This window comes from Anas acuta, chromosome 4 (assembly GCF_963932015.1).
Source record: "Anas acuta chromosome 4, bAnaAcu1.1, whole genome shotgun sequence".
Taxonomy (NCBI): Eukaryota; Metazoa; Chordata; class Aves; order Anseriformes; family Anatidae; genus Anas; species Anas acuta.
This window is the reverse complement of record NC_088982.1, coordinates 23,014,979-23,036,148: the sequence shown is the minus strand read 5'-3', so window position 1 is coordinate 23,036,148 and position 21,170 is coordinate 23,014,979. Positions and strand designations below refer to the sequence as shown.

The window sequence follows — 21,170 nt, the reverse complement described above, 5'->3', positions numbered from 1 at the left end:
TGCATGTGCTACTCCTTGAAGGATTACGAAAAAGAGATATCATGTTTTCAGGAGTGCCCAACATAAAAGAAGAATTGGTAATTTGTAGCCTGCTCTTTGCTTAGACTGCAGCCATTTGATATATTTATGGGCTAAAATGGTCCTTTGACTTAATCTGATTCAATAACTGACAGCTAATTTAGCTTGAAACAGCTGTGGAGGTTTCTTTGGGTGTCAAGCAGGAAGTTGGAGATGCTCAAAACTCTCCCCTGAACAATCTGGTGTTTGCACAGGTGAATTCTGACCATTTCCAGGGATAGTTTCCACAGCCATTGTGGGCAACCAATTCCAGTATTTGACCACTATCATAGTAAAGTTTTTATACATAAACAGAATTTCCCTTGTTACAATTTGCCTGCTTCTGTACACTTTGCAAAAGAGTCTGGGTCAGTTTTCTCTATACCTTCTGCTTACGTAACTGTCACATAATTGCATCTTAAAACCAAAAACCCAACTTCTAGAAAGCAGGATAACAGAAACATGCAACACAAAACATGCACACAATATAAAGCTAAGGCAACAGCATTTTAGGTGTCGGATAGCCATGTTTGGTCATGACCATACCGATTTTGCAACCAAAGGTATGTATTGGTTCTACTGCGAAGTGTATCTGTAGATAGATATCAGATAATCTAACATTTTCCCTACTAAGCATCTAAATGCACCTAAGTTCATATCTATGTTTATACAAGATAGAACAGTCTCCAAGTCCTCTGCATGGAAGAATGTACAAGTATTTCTTAATGTTTGGGAGGGCCCAGGCAAACTTAATGAGTTGCTATTAGTTTTAAAATATATATATAAACCTCACTGCTCATGAAAAATCACTCTGCTGCATCCTATAGTACTATGGCTTTGCTTTGGTAGTGGAGCTGGTAGTAAGGCTTCTGTCTATCATCAGATCTAATCATTTGAAAAATTGACTGGAATTTGCAATACTGGTGAGTATGGGCTTTCTTTGAAAAATAAAGGCTTTTCAGAATAAAAATATAAAGAATGTTTGAACTAATACAAAACTATAACTGTAATGAATGTGTACTGTATTTCAATAGTATGAACTCCAGTCTACTACTCTTCCAGTCTGCACTTTGAATAACCTCAACTCAGAGACCAGATACTTTATGTCAGGCCAAATATTTATCATGCCCTAGAGCCCTCAGGACTTTAGGGACTTCAGCTCCTATAACCTTCTTTCTGTTCTTCTTTTTTTTTAACTTGCATTCTTGATTCATGTTATGGTCCCTGCTATACTTACTTCAGGTTGAATAGTTTAATCAGGTTATGTTCTTAATAGACATTATTCCTCTTACACATTTTTCTGAAGTCAAATTGACTAAGATTTGTTTACGGTTTGTCTAGTTTTTAGTCTTATTAAAATGTGTCACTTGTTTTATAACAAATGCAAAAAGCATCTCAGTCTACTGTGTTGTATGAACAGACTTTGAAAATGCCCAAAACATGTGCCTTGCAGATAGGGCATGGCAATTAAGGTGAGGAATGGGAGGGGAAGGATTGCAGTTGAAAAAGGAAAATAAAAATAAAAATCTTCTGAACCTAAAATTTTAAGGTGAAGTTTCCACAGATTGAAAAAAGAAAAAGGAAGAGCAGCTCACAGGAGCAAAATGGTGGAACATAAAAATTAATTCTCAGAATGTTTATATTATGATCAGAAATAAAGGGTGACTAATAAGGGTGATATGAAGCATCTGATAGAAGGGTTAGGCTGACATATGCCATAATCAGTATATCTGTCATTATATTGCTTTTCCCAGTGTCTATAGCAAGATGACTTGATTCTAATGATAAAGATTTTTAAGATCTTTGGAATGCAATAATATTGCTAAACTGGAAAATCCTATGGGAAGGAGTAAGGTGAAGTGCTGAATACAGAATATGGAGGAGATGAAGAAAGATGTGGATGCATTCATTCAAGTTGCAAATTTCATAAAGGCATTTGTAAAAATGTTTGTTTGGGAGATTATTGGTAGCTAGTCCGAACAATACAAGCAGGCAAGAGAATTTAGTGTTCCTCGTGAAGGCAGTGCCCCTTCTGCCATGTGTATGCTTTGCAGCTCTGAATTCAGACCTGCATGGGATACGGACCTCTCGTGGGTTACATCAGCTGGGGAGAGCAAGTCCTGTCTATTCTTTTAATGAATTTATGTGATATGAGGTGAGTTGTGAGGATGGGAATAGATATGAATTTGAAGCTGAAAATAGAAGTTCCTGGGTAAGAAAAATTATATTGTTAGTGCTCTGCAGACCTCTTCAGAGTGATACACAAGGCAATAGAGAAGCAGTATTGGCTGATGCCAAGTGCTCTTGCTGCAACAGCTAAAAAGCCAATAAAAAGGTTTTTGAAGTCCTGGTTTATAACTCCTATTTACACATAATGAAGCTGAAGAGAAGCTACTTTCCCAGTAGCTTTTGAGTTGAGCCCAATACATTTGCTGTAAGAGATGAAAGCCATTTGAAATTACACTGTAGGGATAATCTTCCTCGTACAAGAGATCCACTGACATCAGGCAGCATTTGTTTGTGTGATGTGAGCTGTGGCAGTAGCTGTCTGACAACTTCTTATTTTCTGTTTTTCTTATATTCCAGCGGTTACAGGATGTGACTCCAGGCATGTGATATAGATTTTGCTGTCTGTTGCCATGAGCGATGTTACACAATGTCTTTATAAAACGTGCAATCTGCAACATCAGTAGAGTTACTGTGGCATGTCACTGTTGCTGAGTGTTGTCCTCCAACAGGTGCCTCAGGCATTGCAGAGAATAAAATACAGTTTACATTATTAATAAATTCAAACATTTCAAGTAAAAATTACTGTGGAAGGCTGGCCCACCTTTTACTGACATCACCTCAAGATCAAATTATGCTGTCCGGAGAAATGTTCAGCAGTTGTTCATTGACATGCTGTTAGCTCCCCACGCCACAGCCAAAGGCAATTAAACCATCTCACATGGCTCAGGCCACATGTGCTAATTTTCTTAGCCCATGGTAAATGGTCCCAATTTTTAATTTGTGTTCTAGCTTGCTAATGTTGCCTTCTCTGATTGAACATGCAACCTTGCATACAGCCATCAACTTCCAAGAATGATGGTGGCTCTGTCTTCAGTGCTATCTTCCCCAGCATCACTGAAGTCAGAGCACCTGAGGAGCTGCAGAACCTCTTGAACTGAAGTTGCCTGGCTTTGATTGCACTAACAGATTTGTTGTTATAATGTTGTAGGTTGGACACTGCGGTGTTTTTTATGTTATTTTATGTTCTTGCATGCTGGTGGCTGTGGGGAGATCAGGTCACTCTGACCTTACTGCCTGCTGCTTTCATGCCCTTTTAAGAGCCACTCACCTCACAAAAGCTTTCACACAGTCTTCAAAATAAATAAAAATCAGCTTCTTGCACTTTAATTAAAAAAAGATTAATTAAACCCTGTTTTCTGTAAATGGATTTGAGCAAGAAGGTTTTTCTTTTTTTTGGTGAGCAGTTGAAGTTTCTGCTTTTATTTATAATGGTGTGTTGAACCTAGTGATCCCAGTCATAGAGCTGTACTTTCTCCCTCTGTGGATAATGACTTATTCTACTAGAAAGTCTCCTCAGGATTATGGCCCTTACACTTGACTTTCCTGACCAGGTCAGAGGCACCTCAGAAGAGGCTCAATGGGTAAAGAATCAGTCTGACAGCTTGGCTGGCATCTTGTGCCTTGCCGTGCTACCAAGGGGTTTAGGAGGGGTAGGCAGCTTACACATTGCAGACTTCCATTTTAATGATGGGAGAGTAGCCTGGAAAACATGCTTTGCATATGTCCATGAGAAATAGTATCTGTTCCTCAACTAAATGCTTGGGTGCACCCAAATGGGCTGTAATAGCTATGAAATGAAGTCAAACCCCAACTTGCATTAGTTTTGATTTAGAAGAGGTCTGTTACTTCTGAGTATCTGTGAAAATGAGATTAGATTTGTGTATTGAATCTGTGTTCTTCATGGACACCTCTTAAAAGTGGTCCAACAGCTGCAGAAAACTGCAGTGTGTTCCTTTGTATTCAGGTAGCATCAAAATGGTAGCTGCTATGAGACATCAGTGGTATCTGTGCAACAACAAATTAAAAAAAAAAATCTATGCTTTGTGAGACCCTGTGTGTATAGTTTTAAGAGTGAAGGAAAACATGCAGATACTACTTCTCTGAGGAAAGGTGATATACAAGATTAGTCTTTTTTTTTTTTTTAAGTCCTTGCATTATACTTTTTTTACTGCAGAGTTTTTGTGATACATAAGAACAGATCCTGCTGAGGCTGAATAAGGAGTCAGCAGCTCTTCTGAGCTAAAGTCCAGGAGTGGTGAGTTAATAGCATTTATTTATACACAGGATCAAAAGAAACACACTTATGTCATCATATAACTAAACACTTATGAAATCCTTTCTTTGGAACACCCTGCTTGGTCTGTATTTATTTTTCATTCAGTACCAAAAAGCTGTCCATCCAGGAAGGAGAAATAGTAATGTACTTGTGGGGTAGCCCCTCTTCTACCTCCCTAGAGGACTAGTGGGAGGACATCTTGCTGGTGTTAAACAGGCAAGCAATTTCTATTCATTTTAATTAAGAAATTCATAAAGTGATAGAACAATGAACTACTGGACTTTAACTTTAGTGTAGTAAGACTTCCTGTATTAAAATGGATTCTTAACTTATTTGAGTAACGCTTCAAACTTGTTTCTCTGAAGTGCTGCAGTGACAGCAGGCACTGAATTTGCTGTGGCAAGGAAATCTGTTCGGGATTGCTATATAAGGTTTGCTCTTGGTGTTCGTTGTGGGAGTAGGCTATGTGCATTTACAATGCAAATGAGAAGGGACTTCTTTCACATGTCTCTGAGTAGACGTATGCAGCCTTCACATTGGAAGGCTAAGAAAACAAAACTTACTGTCTGCACATGTAGTACAACAGAAGATCTTACAGTTCTCATTGATCACTTTTCCGCATCCTGAAATATTTTTATTCTGGTTTAAAATCAAATATATAGCTACTAAACCCACTGTCTACCCTTTCCTGAAGGAGCATTTACTTGTTTCTGTTACCTTTTTTGGAACATTCATGAGTCTGATTTTTTTTTTTAAAACCTAGGGAATCTCATTTCTCTTGGTTTATTTATGTAATAGATGTTTCAATATTATTAAACTTTTTTAAAAGTACAGTGTAAAAATGAAGAGTAGGCCTGAATGACTTGGAATGAACATTTCCTCTATCTGATCTCAGCAGATGTAGGGAATTGTCTCTGCTTTGAGAACTTCCAGTACCGATGCTGCGAGTGAACTCTACAACGATTTGTAATTAAATCACAAATCACTTATGAGATGGAATAAGCAGCTTGACAGAAGTATGTTTTTTTTAGACAGATTTATGCATTGGCAGAGTAGTGACTACACAGAAGCAAGAAATGTATCATTCAGAGGGCAGGAAGAAGAAGCAGTGATTTTGGGAAACTGACTACAGGGAGGAACTCTGTTAGAGGAGAAATAGGAATGTAATTGTGGCTGGATTTTCACGTTAATCTTCAGCATTTGCTCAGCTAAATATTGGGCTTGAAGCAATGTGACTTATTTAAGGTTGACCAAAAATAGCTCTCAGGAGGAATTTGAATGAGAATGTGTGTGGGAGGGGGATGGCATACTGGAGTGGAAGGCTTTCTCTTTGCAGAGTGGGCAGTGTGGAGGAAGTGTGAAAGTAGCAGGAGAAGGAGGCAAAGAGGCATTTCTGAGTAAGCTGTCGTGACAGAAGGCGAGGTCCAAGAAATAATTTAGGATGGTAAGCCTTTAAGACCGAACCTAACCTGATATCGTAATACAGGGGAAAGTACTGTAGATGGTAAAAAAAAAAAAAAAAAAAAAAAAAATAAATAAAAATAAAAAAAATGGATGTGGTTTGAACAAAGACTGGTTGAACAGCTGATTACTAGAAACCAATGATACTGAGATTAAGTTATGATTAGAAAATGATCGCTACTGTCCATGAGACAAAGAAAAAGTGTTAGCTTTTACGTTAGCAAGAATTTACTGGATATGATATAAAACACAAGGCTGTTTTGCTGCAGGAGTGAATAATGAAAAAAGGTTTGTCAAAAAGTAACATGGAGAAAACGTAGAAGGTGCTGTTGGGTCTATTTTGTCTGTACTGAAATTTAGCTGGCTATCACTCATTGAAGATATGTGCCAGTTGACAAAGGAGAGAAGGCTGAACTGACAGGTGTGAGAGCATCACGAATTGGAGGTGTAAAGCAGACTCTCACATGAGAGTGAGAAGTGAGACACAAGAAGTGAGAAACATCAAACTTGTCGCAACTTAACTTAGGACAAAACTGAGGACGAAGATATAACAAAAGCTGACTTGTATTTTGCTGCCCAGCAGCCATTGTCACCTACCTCACCTTTTTAATATCTCAGTTGTCTATTCTTTCCTTGACTTTTTTCCCTTTTTGTTTTGATCTGTCCTGGGTGCGAGAATGAAGACAACAATATCTTGTATTAAAACAAATACTGTGTTTTTGATGCTGTTTAGCTTTCAATTATTATAATTATAACTCCTGTAGCTTTTGAAATATTGAAGACCTGAAAAGTGTACTCTGGTTTATTATGAAGTCTGTAGGCAGCTTCGGGGCTGTAGTTCTCATAGGCTCAGATTTCTGTAAGGTGATGGGGAAAAAATCTGCTCCGACTTCTTTTTGCAGGATTAGAACAGTGAGTCCATACAGACACCTTTGGTCCGCTAGAATTGCATGGAGATCCTGTTCAGGTATCTAGGGCCTCCTAAGGCATCTGCACCAGAACTGGGCTGTCTTGGATCCTTGTTGGTGCCAGGCATGTAGGATATGCACAGGCTGTCAGTGACCCTGCATCAGACTCCCTGGTATTTAACTGTGGATTATTCTTTCTAAGGCCAACAGCTCAAGTGAAGGACAAGAAAATAGGTATTCTTACTATCTGGGCCTTCCATTTCTGCACTTGAAGGATGTTAAAGCTTTGTATCAGAAATATCAGCTGGGTGATTTACCTCTGTCTCAAACTGTCAAGCAGCTCAATGTACATCTAAAGACCTGCATGTAGGGTGATACAGAAGTGCTATTTATCAAAGCTCTGTGTGGTGTTAGTGGTTATGTGGTACTTGCTTAAAGCAAATCTGCCTCTGAAAAAATAAAAAACAGAAGGTTTCCTGGAAGAAAAGTTGGAAGACCCTGAACACGCTGCAGCTGAGGCAACGTTTAGCTCAGATATTTACTATTCTTTGCTTTTTCTGTACCTAATTATCTGTGTTTTTACGACTCAGATCTTAAGGTCTTACATACTTTTCCCTTTGTTTTCTTTTTCAAGATCTTCAAAGCTCAGAACTGCCTACTGTTCCAACTACTTCCTTGAGTTAGATACTTCTGCTATTTAATTTGAATACACATAGCTGTGTTGTTTATCTGATTCAATTTCTTGACATAAATAAACCTGATGCAATTTAAAATATGGTTTAAATGGAAAGTGACTGAAGACAGCCAAATAAACTTGGAAAATGTATCTATCTCCTTTTCTGGGAAAACAACCAAAGGCTTTTAGAAAACCTTAAGAGGTGCCTTTTATTTGATTACATACTGTAATATTCCATTAAGGATACATTTTAAAATAGTGTTAGGAAACCATCGAATCTTACCAGGTGATTTCATTGGGACTTTGTGTATGTGAGTTTTTTAAAGTGAACTTTGAGATATTCCAAAGGGTCGCAGGGTATGACCTTGAGTCTTGTACCCCAGGGGCACTTGAAGCCAGATGAGGGCCAGGAAAGGCCTGACACTGTGCACCCCCTTGAACATAAGGATGACGGCTAGAACAACCCCCTTGCCTGGATTCTTCGGCACCACACAGGTAACAGTGATGAATTGATGCTTTGTGCTTTATATTCCTCTGAAACCAAAGAAAATTGGACACCCACTGTACCAGCTTTGCATGCATATTTCAGTTATATTTACCCTTTCTTATTTGTAAGAGTTAGTGAAGGAAAAGAGGAACCTGAAATATCTATTGTGCCTGTGTCTGGCAACAAGATGCTTTGTCAAATGGCATCTGAGCATGCTGTGATACAGACACATCAGCTTTGAATTCAATAGATCACTGACATGCTTCAGGAAAGCCACTCAACAGATGGTAAATTAAAACAACTTCTGTCCCCTAACAAGCTGGGATGGTTTTGAATCGCTGGCCTGAGGTTAGAAAAAAAAGTTGTCAATTATTCAGACTGAATTTACATTTCTTATTGCCACATACTACATTCCTGGGCAGAAGCTGTTAGCTCTGAGGTGACCAACGCACAGAACAGCTTCTAGAGCTTGACTGGGCTGTGATCATGAAAAACTAATCAGTTGCAATGTTTCTTATTCAGCTTAAGTTTTTTACACTTTCTTGCTTGTGTTACTATGTTTTCAGTTTAGAGAACAGTGAAAACTTTTTTTTTCAGACAATAGAAACAGATAACTTTTAAATGTTCAAAATACCCCCTATAAATAACTAGCATTGGACAGAAGGGAGCTTCTTCCTCTGCTAGATGGAAATCATTCCTCTTATTCCTGATTTGAACTTCTGTGCATGTTTACAGCTTACTGTAACGGATTATCTGTATGGCCTTTGCTGTGGGTTATAGAGGGTTAACGTTCTTCATTGGTGTTCAAATGTTCGCCTGAAAACCAAAAGGTTGGGAAGGTAGGTGTATGTGTCCCACTCTTTAATCATCCACTGTCATTGTGTTGTGAAAAGGCAATGAGAAATCAAATCTGAGAGGAGTGTTAAACCACTTGTGGGAGACAGCATCTGGATGCTGTAGGACAGGAACAGGAGACGTGGCTGTGACAGCTCCTGTGTGTTTCTCTTTAGAGACTTGACCCTCCACAGCCCTAGCACTGAAATGCATCGTTTAAAAAACAGAAGTTGTCAATCAGTTCTAATTAATACTACTATAGAGCTACTGATCAAGGCTGAGACTGTGTATATATAGACACACTTGGAATATCACTGAAGAAGGCACCAAATGTTATAACCTTGGTTTACAGTCTGAATGCCACTTGCAGGATGATACCTCTGTTAGTAGTCTAACTTGAATTTTTCTCCCAGCATTTTGCATGTAACTTTTATTTTGTACTCCCTCATAGTAAGGATTTTCAACTTGTTCCTTCTGCAGATCAAGGTTCCACATAGAACCTACATTTCCTTAGGCCTGCATTTTTTTTTTTCCTGAAATGTTGCATTGTGAAAATTCAGGTTAAAAAAAAACAACACCAAGCACATTAAGCATACTTAATTTGTCTACCTTAAAAATTTTATCCTTAAATGAATGAAAAACTTGGAAAGGCAAAAGTTTCTATCTGGAATACCAGATCTCTCAGGCACTGCTGAACAGCTGTTGTGAGACACCAAGGGGCCTATGGTACCATACAGTGACCTATGAGAAGGGAAAAGATGTGAATAAAAATGAATATAAACGTTAATGCTGATGAGTAGAATTAAGGCTTGTTTGCAGACCATGTGGAAATATTATTTTTAAGTTTATAAAATAACTTGCATATATATGTAAATGGACCATCGTCAGTGCAGAAGGGAATGTGAAGAGTTGTGTGAAGAACTATTAAGAATCATACAAAACTGATCACTGAGCAAATAAAAAGATGCCATAAATAAGTAGTTAAGTATACTTTGAAATGTTTAGCTTATTGAGCTAAACAAAGAAGCTAAATAAAAGCTGTTACTAACCAGGAATTCATTAGCTGGAAATAATAATATGATGTAGTACTCTCCTTAAAGGAGAGTAGATATGTTAATCTAATGTAAACAAACCCAAAAGGCTGCTAAATGTTAGCAGACTGTCTCTGATATTAATAATGCTGAAAGAGGAAAGTATATGAATTGATATTTCAACTGAAAGCTATGCATCCATAGAGATTTGTAGCCTCTAGAAAAAGCTGTCTTGAAGATTCCTTATCTTATAAGTGCAGACTCTGAAAGAGTAATTCTAAATCCTAAATACCTCAATCATATTTTTAACTGCTGAAAACTGACATGGCTCTGTTATCACTGAGGTTTTTCACTTAAAACAACCAAGAATTTTAGATTTCAGTTTGCAATAACCTTTAGCACATCTGTTTTATTGTGCTTTAGGGAATAAAGGCCTTTATTTACACTTACAGGCTATAACCAGGAGAATGAATGGAATAACAGAGTGCTTTACTTCTTTATTTTTCCTAGTCTTTTTCCATGAAATAGCTCATTTATAGAGATGCAGAAAGCAGTGTAAAGTACTTATTTTTTTTCTTATAAGTTAGACACACGATGTTTTGGCAACAGTTTAAATCAGTTTTCAGAGATGGTGAGGAATGATTATGTTCGAAGTACTACAAATTATTGTGAATTTCAGTGAATGATGAACAATACGGTACACTTGGTGGAAAAAGATCACTGTATTTTTTGGTAAAAATGTCTTTTTTTTTTTTTGAAATAAAAAAAATGGTTGTGCAAACCAGTAGGAGTAACTTGAAGTTTATTGCCAAGTTTCTCTGGGATTATACCTTTAAACCTATATGTCTTCTAAGCTCTTATAACATCATGCATTTTCATTTGAATTATTGGAAGAGTTTAACTTTACAGAATATAAACCTTTCAAACTTTTTTTCTGAAGTGATATCCCATTTCTTGTCTTTGAACTGTATTTTAGGAAAGTGTATTGTTAAAAGATGTGCACTTAAAATGTGGTCGTATTCCTTCTAAGCTTCCCAACGTTTGCTCTGTCTACAACTGCAATAAGGAATTGCTGAAAATAAATATTAAAATGATCTTGTATAGTAAATATCCATTATTTTGAACACATCCTGTTATATTTGATCTAAATCCTGATCTCTGTGGGAGAGGCAGAAGAGGTAAGAATACTGGGTGGTATGAGGCCAAGCAAAAACGGACTATGTTGTTCTAAAAAGTAAACAGATATTTGAATTGTTATACCACAGGTTCTAGGATGACCCACTAATATTCATATGAAAAAAAAATGAATTTTAGAGAAATATCTGTTCTGTAACCTGATGTGTAGATGTTTTTTCATGTCACCATTCTTTTACCTAATGTATATTTTGCCAGTTGAGAAAATGAAACCCAGGGGAAGATCCAGATCCCTCTGGTTCTGTTTCTTGGTTTTGTGTATAATTGCATTAATCAGCTCTGATTACTGGAAAAAGTACTTGTCATATCTGCATTTATTGTTCTGCAGGGAGAACTGTTAAAAATCCACATGATATTTCCACATTGTCATTATTAGGAACAGACATTATTTATTGTCATTAATGCTAACTGTAGGCAGAAGTTCTGCATGAAGTCTGTGATTTTACAGAACTCTCTTTAGGAGGTTTACAGAAATATTGAAAATCAATACTTCTTTTTGCTGTAACTTAAAAATCTGTTTAACTTGCCTTTTGAGGTATTTCATTGTCTTGTAGCTTAGAAGATCTTTGTGTAGAGGCAGTGTCTAATAAAAATAAGAACTTTAACTACCTTATTCACGATACTTTTACTCGATGTTTAATACGAACTTGTATATGTGCTTCAAAGTATAAACTCCTCCAGTAGAAAAAAAAAATTCTTAAGTAGTTACAAGCAAAAATGTAGACTTTAAATATGTATTCCCACCACAGGGAAAATGAAAGAAACATTGGCAGTGCTAGGTTAAATGTTGGACTAAATGATCACAAACTCTTCCGAACTAAGTGATTCTGTGGTTCTATGTCAGAAAACAGAAATGGGGTAGCTGTTGGGAAAATATCTGTCTAGGAATACATTTGAACATCTGGGATCTTTAACTCATCAGTACAAGGTATTGTGTTCAAATCTTAGGTATTTTGCCTATTCATTTCACTTTCATTGTGTTGGGCTAAAGGTATTAGAATTCATTCAGTTCACTATCTTGCTCAAGTCTGGGTTTTTCAGATGGCTGATCACATTATTCATCTACTCATCATTCCCCCTTGGGGGAAGAGCTGAATGGGAAAGACTGAGGGTTCCATGCTTTTGAGTTTTGGATGATGATTCTGGTTTACATTTAATCACTTTTTTAATCAAGCTATTTGCAGGAGCCTGGGCAGAAATTACTTGATGGCTACATTTCCTACTAAGCATAAGTGTGAAGTCTAAAAAATCAAGTTTTATATAAGTGTACTTTGTTTATGAAAAAGACAGAAAATGTTCAAGACTGCACTTCCATATCTATTGCTGTATGACTAAACTTGAAGATACAGTTGGAACCGTATCTAACTATAACAGCTAGGCTTTTTTTTTTTTTGGCACTGCATCTTGATTCTACTTATCACAGGATGGCTGGGGTTGTAAGGGACAGCTGAATGTCATCTGGTCTAACCCCCTAGAGTGACTTACAGTAGGTTTCCCAGGACTGCATCCAGATTGCTTTTGAAGATTTCCAGGAAGGTAAGCTTCACAACATCTTAGGGAAACTTGTGCTGGTGCTCAGTCACCCACACAGTACAGAAGTGCTTGCTGATGTTCAGAGGGAACCTTTAGTGTTTCAGTATGTGCACACTGTCTCTTGTCCTGTCATAATTAGTGAAGAATTTAAAACAGATTGGACCAGATTTATCCATTGGTATGCTGCTGTTGTTGGCCTCCAACTATACTTTGTATATCTTTGTTCACCCTACTCTGGGACTGGCCATTCAGATGGTTTTCTGTCTACTTACCCAGCCCATATTTCAACAGCTTTTCCATGATTATCTTATGGGAGACAGTAAAAAGCCTTACAGAAGTCCACGTAGACTATATGTGCTACTCTGCCATCATCTACCAAGAGAGCTATTTCATTGTAGAACGCTATCAAGTTGATCAAGCGTGACTTCCCCTTTGTGAATATATGCTAACTACTCTCAATCACTCCCTTGCTCTTTGCATGCCTGGAAATAGTTTCCAGGAAGAGTTGCTCTATCACCTTCCCACATGCTGAGGTGAGGCTGACTGTGTGTAGTTTCCTGTGTCCTCTTTCTTGAAGCTAGGAGTGATATTTGCTTTCCTCTAGTCACAGGATACCTCAGTTGCCACAGTCAAAGACTGAGACTGGTATCAAAATATCTGCCAGCTTCCTCAGCAGTAATGGGTATGTCCAACTTGCCTAAGTATCCCTCACCTGATCCTCTTCAACCATGGGTAGTTTTATTCCCTCCTCCAGACTTCTCCGACAATCTTTGGGCCTGTATTTCCTCGAGGGATGGTAATGCCTTCTCAGAATAAGGTAAAGAAGGCATTCAGTACCTTCTGTGCTGTTCTGTGGCACTGGTGTACTTATATACTTATAGGAGCTTTTCTTGTTGCTTTTAATACTCTATATCAGAGTCAACTTGAAGTGGGCTTTTATTTTATTCAACAAATGATCTTCTGACCCTCTTAAATGAAGGGCCTGTGTTGCTTGTATCACTTGCAAGAAAACATATTTAATGAAATATGTAGATTACTTTCTTGTACCTCTGTTAAAGCTAACCCTTGCTTTATTGCTCCCTGTAGACACGAGCTGTGATTATGAAGAAAAAGTGTATTAAGAGCTTTTAGTCAAATGAATGCCTTTGACAGATATTGATTTAACATAATGCACTTACGAATCCCATATGCTATTAAGAGGATGTCTTCAAAGGGGTGAAAAAAGATAAACCTGGAGAAATATCACTTATGAAACTGAAAAGAATCATAATGACTTGCTGGTCAGGAGCATTAAATAATGTAAGTCCTTGAATAAGAAATTGTTGACAGCTACTTGTGATACTGTTCTTATAATTTGATTCCTGAAATCCTGAAATGAATGCCCTCTTCAGTGGTGTAAAAATAGTATGTACGGTTACTTCCTCCAAAATGAGGAGGTGAAAAGTGCAAGAACTCATGGGTTGAGATAAAGACAACATAATAAGGAAGAACGAGAGGAGAAAGAAACAAAACAAAAGTAATGCACAATGCACTTACTTACCAGCTGACTGATGCTCAGCAAGTATGCAAGCAATGCCTTCCCCTGGCCTTGAATGACTCCCCCCATTTCTGTTGTTCAGCATGACCATGTATGGTAAGGAGTATCCCTTTGGCCAGTTTGGTTCAGCTGTTCTGGCTCTGTCCCTTCCCAGCTCTTTATGTACCCCCAGCCTTACACTGGTAAGGCAGCACAACAAGCTGAAAAGTCCTTGATTTGATGTAAGTGCCTGCTGTTCATCAACAGCTAAAACATCAGTGTGTTATCAACACTATTTTCCTCCTAAATCAAAAACACAGCACCATACCAACTACTAGGAAAAGAACTAACCATCCCACCTGAAACCAGGATGCTTGAATCTTATCCCATCCACAAAAGGAAGGATAGAATGTATGGAAAACAATGGTATTCTAGAAAAACTGCAGCATAAGGTTCAAGAGACTTATTGAATAAATCCATAATTAAATGAAACACATATAAGTACTGATCTCTGTCTATCACACTCATTTATAAACTACATTGTCTCTGATATTTGAAACTTTTATGGTTTAATTTCTTTAATAGTGCTGTATACAGCTGCAGATACTTGCTCATTGTAAGCTTTAATATAAGGGAGAGTCATTCTGGGTGATTGAGTGTCACTCTAAAGAGGGACAAATGTGAAAAATGTGAGGAAAAACTTGGGGAAAAAAACCATTGTAAGCTTCCATTGTGTCCAGACAGAGAAGGTTTTGGTAGTGTTTGTGAGCTACATTTCTTTGTCTTTGAGCACCTAAATCTTTGTTTATATGCATGGAAGTAATTGAGGAAAATGTGTACACCAAGACACACAATCTCTAAAAAGGATAGTATTTTCTGTCAAATTAGCTTGTAATTTCACAGTACTTCATTTTTTTTGTTTTATAACTGGAAGTATAATCTGAATTTCAACAGAACAAGACGATACATGTTGCTGCACAACTGCTGCCTTTAAAGTTACTAAAACTCCAAAAATCAGTAAAAAAATCAATAATAGGACTAGTATTTCTGATCTAAAAATGACTGCTAAGAATTTTCTAGAATTCAGGACCTTCATCACAGTATAATGAAATCTTCAGTTACTTCATTAATAGTAATAGTGTATTTTTTTGTTTGTTTTCAAGTCCTTCTTTCTATTCAAATCCCAGAAATAACACTGCATTTAGGGGACTTGGTCTGTGGAAAGCAAAGGTGAAATGTTTTCTTGGTTAAAATAACAACAAAACATGGAAATAGATTTGCAGAATCTATTACAAGACAAAAGAAGCAGATTCACGTGATGGGATCATAGGCCCCTAAAACACATTCCAGTTTAACTGGAGGCTTTGAAGGTTTCACTTCATGAAACGAATCTATCTATCTATACATGGAATCATGTTATTTTGAGGCTAGGAAAGTTTGAGATGAGGTATTTCTCAATGATTTCCATGGTAGAAATCTAATGGATATCAGTGAATTCAAAAATGGTGTTCCACTGTCCTTGAAAAAACATCCACTAGCCCTTTCGTTCTAATGTTTCTCTTTGAGAGAATATATATAGAAGGATTATTAGGTTGAGCCCAGCTTTCATATTGGGTGTAATTATTCCTTTAAGTCCACAAACCCATTAGAATACAGTGAAAGAACAAATTAATTTATGAACATCTACGTAGAGAGATCTTATGCATGAATTGAGGCCATTCAAAAATATGTTGCCGATATCAGGCAAGCTAATTGTGAGCTGAAGAAATTGGTGTCGCTAAGTGTCGCTAATCTTGGAGTAAGTCACTACTGATTATGGAAGCATCTAGATTAAAAAAGGGGCAATCATAGGGAGGTACTTACATCCCAAAATACTTTCATAAATACTCACAATGTATAAGAAGTCTTTGCAGTACTTTACACAGATATTTTTGGATCTGTTTTGGAAATGGGTGAATAAAGAATAAAATAGAATAGTAATTATAATTCTAGTAGAAGTAGAAAAAAATCCTTTTTGTCTAGTTTTAAACCTTATGACAGTGTTGTAAATTACTCTTTGGGTTGATATCAAGAATATTCTGCCACTGAATACTGGAAGATGTCTACTTGGTCAATGGATGATTTCCAAACTCTTTGGGTAATGATTCATGTAGTTTTTAAATTGATACTTACTGAACCAACAGTAACAGTTCCAAAAGGGCTTATTTTGTCCCCACCCTGAATTGTCTAGAAACAAATCTTTATTAACATGGAAGCCAAAGAGAAATCTATGTAAGTGTTCCTCAGTTAAAAAGCCCTTTTTCTTTTTTTTTTTTTTTCTTTTTATGGTGGACACAGTTATAATACAGGCACAACTCCCCCATGAGAAATTAATCTAGTTAGGTGGAAGTGGGGAACATGGACACATGAAAGCTTGCACAGGTACACACCTTCCTGTTGTTGTACCAGGATTGCCCTCCTGTGGTGAATGTACAAACACTACCAGCTCATTATAATTACATTTTGATACAAATCCTTTCTATTCATTTATTTTTTATGTTTAGGTTAAGAATTGGTTCCCAGATAATTCGGTCATTGTGCAAGTCAAATGTTATCAAGTAGATGAATGTTTTCAAGCTATGAGTAGATGCAGAGAGCCAGAAGAATGGAACCATTCTCTTGGGACTAAAGAATTGTGGATGCTTTTCTATTGTTTACACTTGAAAAGTCTGCATGTGCAAATTGTGCAATACTTGCATATATATAATTTGAAATCAGACTTTATTTTCAGATTGATTCAAAGAAGCAAAATGCAGTTCTGTTTAATAAGGTGGAATTTCTAATTACCTTATGACATAGGATAATTTATGCAAGAGACAATTGTATGACAAAGTTATGCATCAATTGGATAGTGTTCTGGGAACTTGAAGTAGCTTATTTCATAGGTATTAAAAAGCTATGAAAAGTGCTGAGCTCTCTAGCTTAATGCAATTTTTAATGTTGCTGTACTAGAATTTGCAGTTCTGCATGCGATTTAAGATACGATGTTTTCTTCTTTTGTAATCTCTGTACTGCTCTCATTAGCTCCACCTGTTTCTCCCACCATAAACATATGCTGATATTAAGGATTGTAATCTTGCTGCATTGAAAGGATTTCAAATTCAAAAAATATGTGAATGAACTAAGGGAAAAAGAGTATACCAGACCTCAAAATAATGATGGTAATTACCATCAAAATAATGATCATATAACCTTATTTGGCACTGTGGAATTGACTAGCCACTAGTTAAGAGTTGAGCAAAGTGAATAGTTAGATCATTTTTGATCTTTTCTAGAAATATTAAAAATAAGTCCAAATGTTTTATACTGTAGTGTAGTGACCAAAAATGCAGACACTTGCCTGATTCTGGTTGTGTTGCTACATGTTCATGGCCAAATATCTTAATGGCACGTGTGTGATTGTGTTTGTACTCATGTGCCCAATGACCACTCCCTCAATTTTGAAATAAAATGCAGTGAGACGGGTAGATATATAACAGATGGTAAGACTTTCAAGATGTGAGAGTAATTGTTTGTCAATTGCTTGTACACGCACTGTCTGCTATCTTGTTTTAGTGTATTGCTAGACCAAATGATTTTTTTCTGTCAACGTCCTCAACATATCAATAACTTTTACAGTAGGGCTCTTACAGTCTAGTTCAGCTGCAAGCAAGTCCAGTGCAGTAAATGACTGACGGGGAGCTCAGCATTCAATTTTTTTGTTGTTGTTGAATTGATAATATTAGGAAATGTAGATGGTAAATGCTAAGTGTTCTGTAGGATCAATGTGGGTATAGAAAGCTGACAGTTGGAACAGTAGAAAGCAGACATTGGAACAGTTGGGATCTTGATCTTGTTCTGGGTTAATTGAATGATCTGAGTTCTTAAAATTCCAGGTAGTCTTGAATTCTTCTTTATTAGAAAAGTATTTTATCATTAAGTTTTGGTATTAATCTTTTAAATAGACAGTTTTAACCTGAAAATGACAGTATTTGTATTTCATCTTTCTGTCTTACAGCTTGGCTTTCCACAGTTGTATTAAGAGCTATCATTCATTTAATTTTTCAAAACTGGATGAGAAACAAAATCTGACTTTTTTTAAGCCATGAATGATTATCTACTGATAAATACTGCATTTACAATCACATTTAACTGCAAGTCATTTTGAGCTTTGAAGAGTGTTAAACATTCATACTCATTCACCTTGACAGCTTTTTCACATACAGTCTTTCCTGTAACATCTTAACCTCATCTAAGTCACAATAAAGACATAATAGGTAAGTCAGGAAGGCCATGGATCTTTTTGTATTCATTGTTGTTTCTTCTCAGAGTTTTCTTTGTCTTTGATTCTTAGTCACTGGTGCTGAGTAGTGGGGACGTGGCAGAGATTCAAACATATTACATCAAGGTTGCATGTCTTTCTTGAGCTTGGCTAACTGGAAACGTATTCTGAGGTTTGTCTAACTGCCATTTCTATACTACCACTTCTACCACTTCTATACGTGTTGGACAGAATGTCCAAGGTGAGGGAATATATATCTTAATTTAAGAATACAAGGTAGAACCACCGCACTGGATTTTATGAGGTACTAGAAAATTTCACTAAGAAATTTCAAGTGAAGAACTACTAAAGAAATAAATCTCCCTTGGAAATAACAGAACGTGGGGACTTTTGTGGGTTCTAAATTAATGCTGAACTAAAACATTGCTCTTGTTTTAAATCTTCATTTATTTGTAGAAAGGTGTGTTAGAAGGATCTTATAGCAAAACAAAAATTCTACTGGTAGATACCTCTAGAGTTACAAAAACAAGCTAATGATAGGTATTCTTTGAAGTACTATTTCCAGATTTTCTTGCTAAAGTGTTGTAGCACACTAATGATAGAACACTTTTGAAGATGTTTATTTCAAAGTTCCTTAGAATCTGTCCTGAGGGAATAGGGATGGAAAATGAATGAGTTCTGTATCTTCAGCATAGGGCAAAAGGTTTAGAATATTAAATATATATTTTTCTCCTGGAGTTTTCTGAGATGTGAGCAGCTGGGACTTAAATTTCAAGCATCAGCCCAAAGATAAAAGGTTGGAAATCACATCATTAAAAAATTATAAGCAGTAGGTTATAAATTTTTATCACTCACTATTGTTAATTAACCTTTAAAAGCTGATCATGTAGAGAAAGCCTGGGGTTTGGTTTCTGTGGGAACACTTTTTAGTAGTAATGAGCACCTGAGGATTCCTTTCTCTCCCAGAGTGAACATGACATTTCAATTCTCAGAGGTGTGTGTGTGATGCCAGCTCCTTTCAGCTTTCAGCATGGCAAGAAAGCATGGTATTTTCCATATAGATGCAGAAAGGGCAGTGATTTTCTTCTACAGTCTTTACTTCCTGCTTAGGCTGGATGTGATCCCAAACTTTCCATTCTCACATTCAAGAATTAGTCCCGTGAATAGCACTTATTTTCAGAAGTGTTGCTGGGAACCTTTTGATGACATTTTGCCATCAGTAAGAGCAACAATGAAGGCTCTAACAATTACTTCACCTGTTACTTGCGTATATTTAACTCTATATGCTTGCATTATTTAAGCCATTTTAATATATTTTTTTTCTTTTTCAGGTAAATGTAAATGAACTAGAATAAACATCAGAAATAATGGCAAAAGAATACTTAGGGTTTTATTCAAGTTGTTTCAGGTGGTGCAGGAAGATCACTGGACTATTGCAGTTGTATATGTAGTATCACCTGAATCCTGCAAATGCTTTGCTTGAGCTTGACCTATACCAAAAAAAAAAGTCTTTGGACTGAAAGAGACTAGAGGGACAAGATCAGTGACTTTTTTAACGTAGGTAGACATGATTGTGCATGTGAGAAGACCCTTTGCTGATCTCTCATGCCACACACATTCCCAGATTTGAGTGGGACTGTGAGTGAGAGGAATAGTTTTAATCTGACACTTGGGGTTCTTTTTCAAGCACTTCATGATTCTCTTCATTGTGTGAGGCTCTCTTCCAAAATGCTGAAGCACAGTTGAAGTTTAAAGAATTTAATTATAGTAGCAGCTACTGAGTACCAGCCAAAATTTTCCCTGTAGTCAAAGGAGATTTTTGATGCATCTTACTTCTTCGCTGTTGAAGAACACCTACTCTTCTCAGCTTTTAAATTAACAGTAGCAAATGCTGAAACAAAGTTTGAGAGGTTAGAGAGGCTGCTTTTTGTGTCTGAATAAACATCTCTAATGCTTATAGCTACATTTCTTTTCTGATAACTTCCGGTAGGAGATACCGCTGAAAAAGAGTAAGCTTGTGGTAAATCACTGAGGAATGCCCTTTAAAGAAGACCAAGATCAGATTTATTCTAAAGTGTAAACAAAAAGTTAACGATGGAGGGTATAAAGTTCTCTTCTCACTTGATTTCTGTAAATACCCAGAAAGAATAGGAGAGGGTTACTACTACATAATGTATAGGTAGCAGTAGTAGGGACAGATGCCCTAGCAGCAGGGTATTTTAACAGACTTGCCACGCTTTGCAGATGTCATTGCTAGTACCATAAGAGCTAAGCTAATGACAGTGCTATAAATGTTGACAGCAGTCCATTGAAGATATCTGCAGAAGTACTTTTGGTCACAAAGGCAGCTTTCTGTGCAACGTCTCTGTCTGTGTTATATGCCTCTGTGCAGCACCTTATTTAGCATGTTGGCAGGAATGACTTTTTGCATTTGGGGACTTGATTCATGTGATATGGGTTACTTTTTCTGAAGTTTACATGAAATAAAATGTGTGTTTTATCAGGTCTGGGCTTGCACTCTTGGCACACTGAAACACTTTTTCTTCAGATTTCCAAGGGCATTTCTACACCTAAGTACTAAGATATTTTCTCAGATTGCCAGATAAGTTTATCATCTTCTGTATTTATCAAACTTTTTGGATGGTTCTGGAGTGGGAAATGCTAGAAAATAAACACATCTGACAAGGATCAAAGATTTTCCTTCAGAAGCCCTTGAAGACCTTCACAACACCAGGGGATATCATCAATTGTAACCTTTCTGGTATTGATTTTATCAGTCACTGGTTGGAGGCCAATAAAAACAGTCATTAGTTTCTCATCTGCACGTC

The 21,170-nt window shown here is 36.8% G+C and overlaps 1 long non-coding RNA gene across 4 annotated transcripts in view; it reads left to right on the top strand.

The window, feature by feature from the left end:
- Positions 1–21,170, top strand: part of LOC137855688 (uncharacterized) — a 73,724-nt gene that overhangs the window by 15,086 nt on the left and 37,468 nt on the right. For 2 of the 4 annotated variants that reach the window (XR_011095896.1, XR_011095895.1), the window contains exon 2: positions 7,831–7,942. This is a non-coding gene — a long non-coding RNA (uncharacterized lncRNA). Of the gene's footprint in view, positions 1–7,830; positions 7,943–8,531; positions 11,589–21,170 lie in introns of those variants that run through there. The other 2 variants (XR_011095898.1, XR_011095897.1) reach the window with 2 other exon arrangements.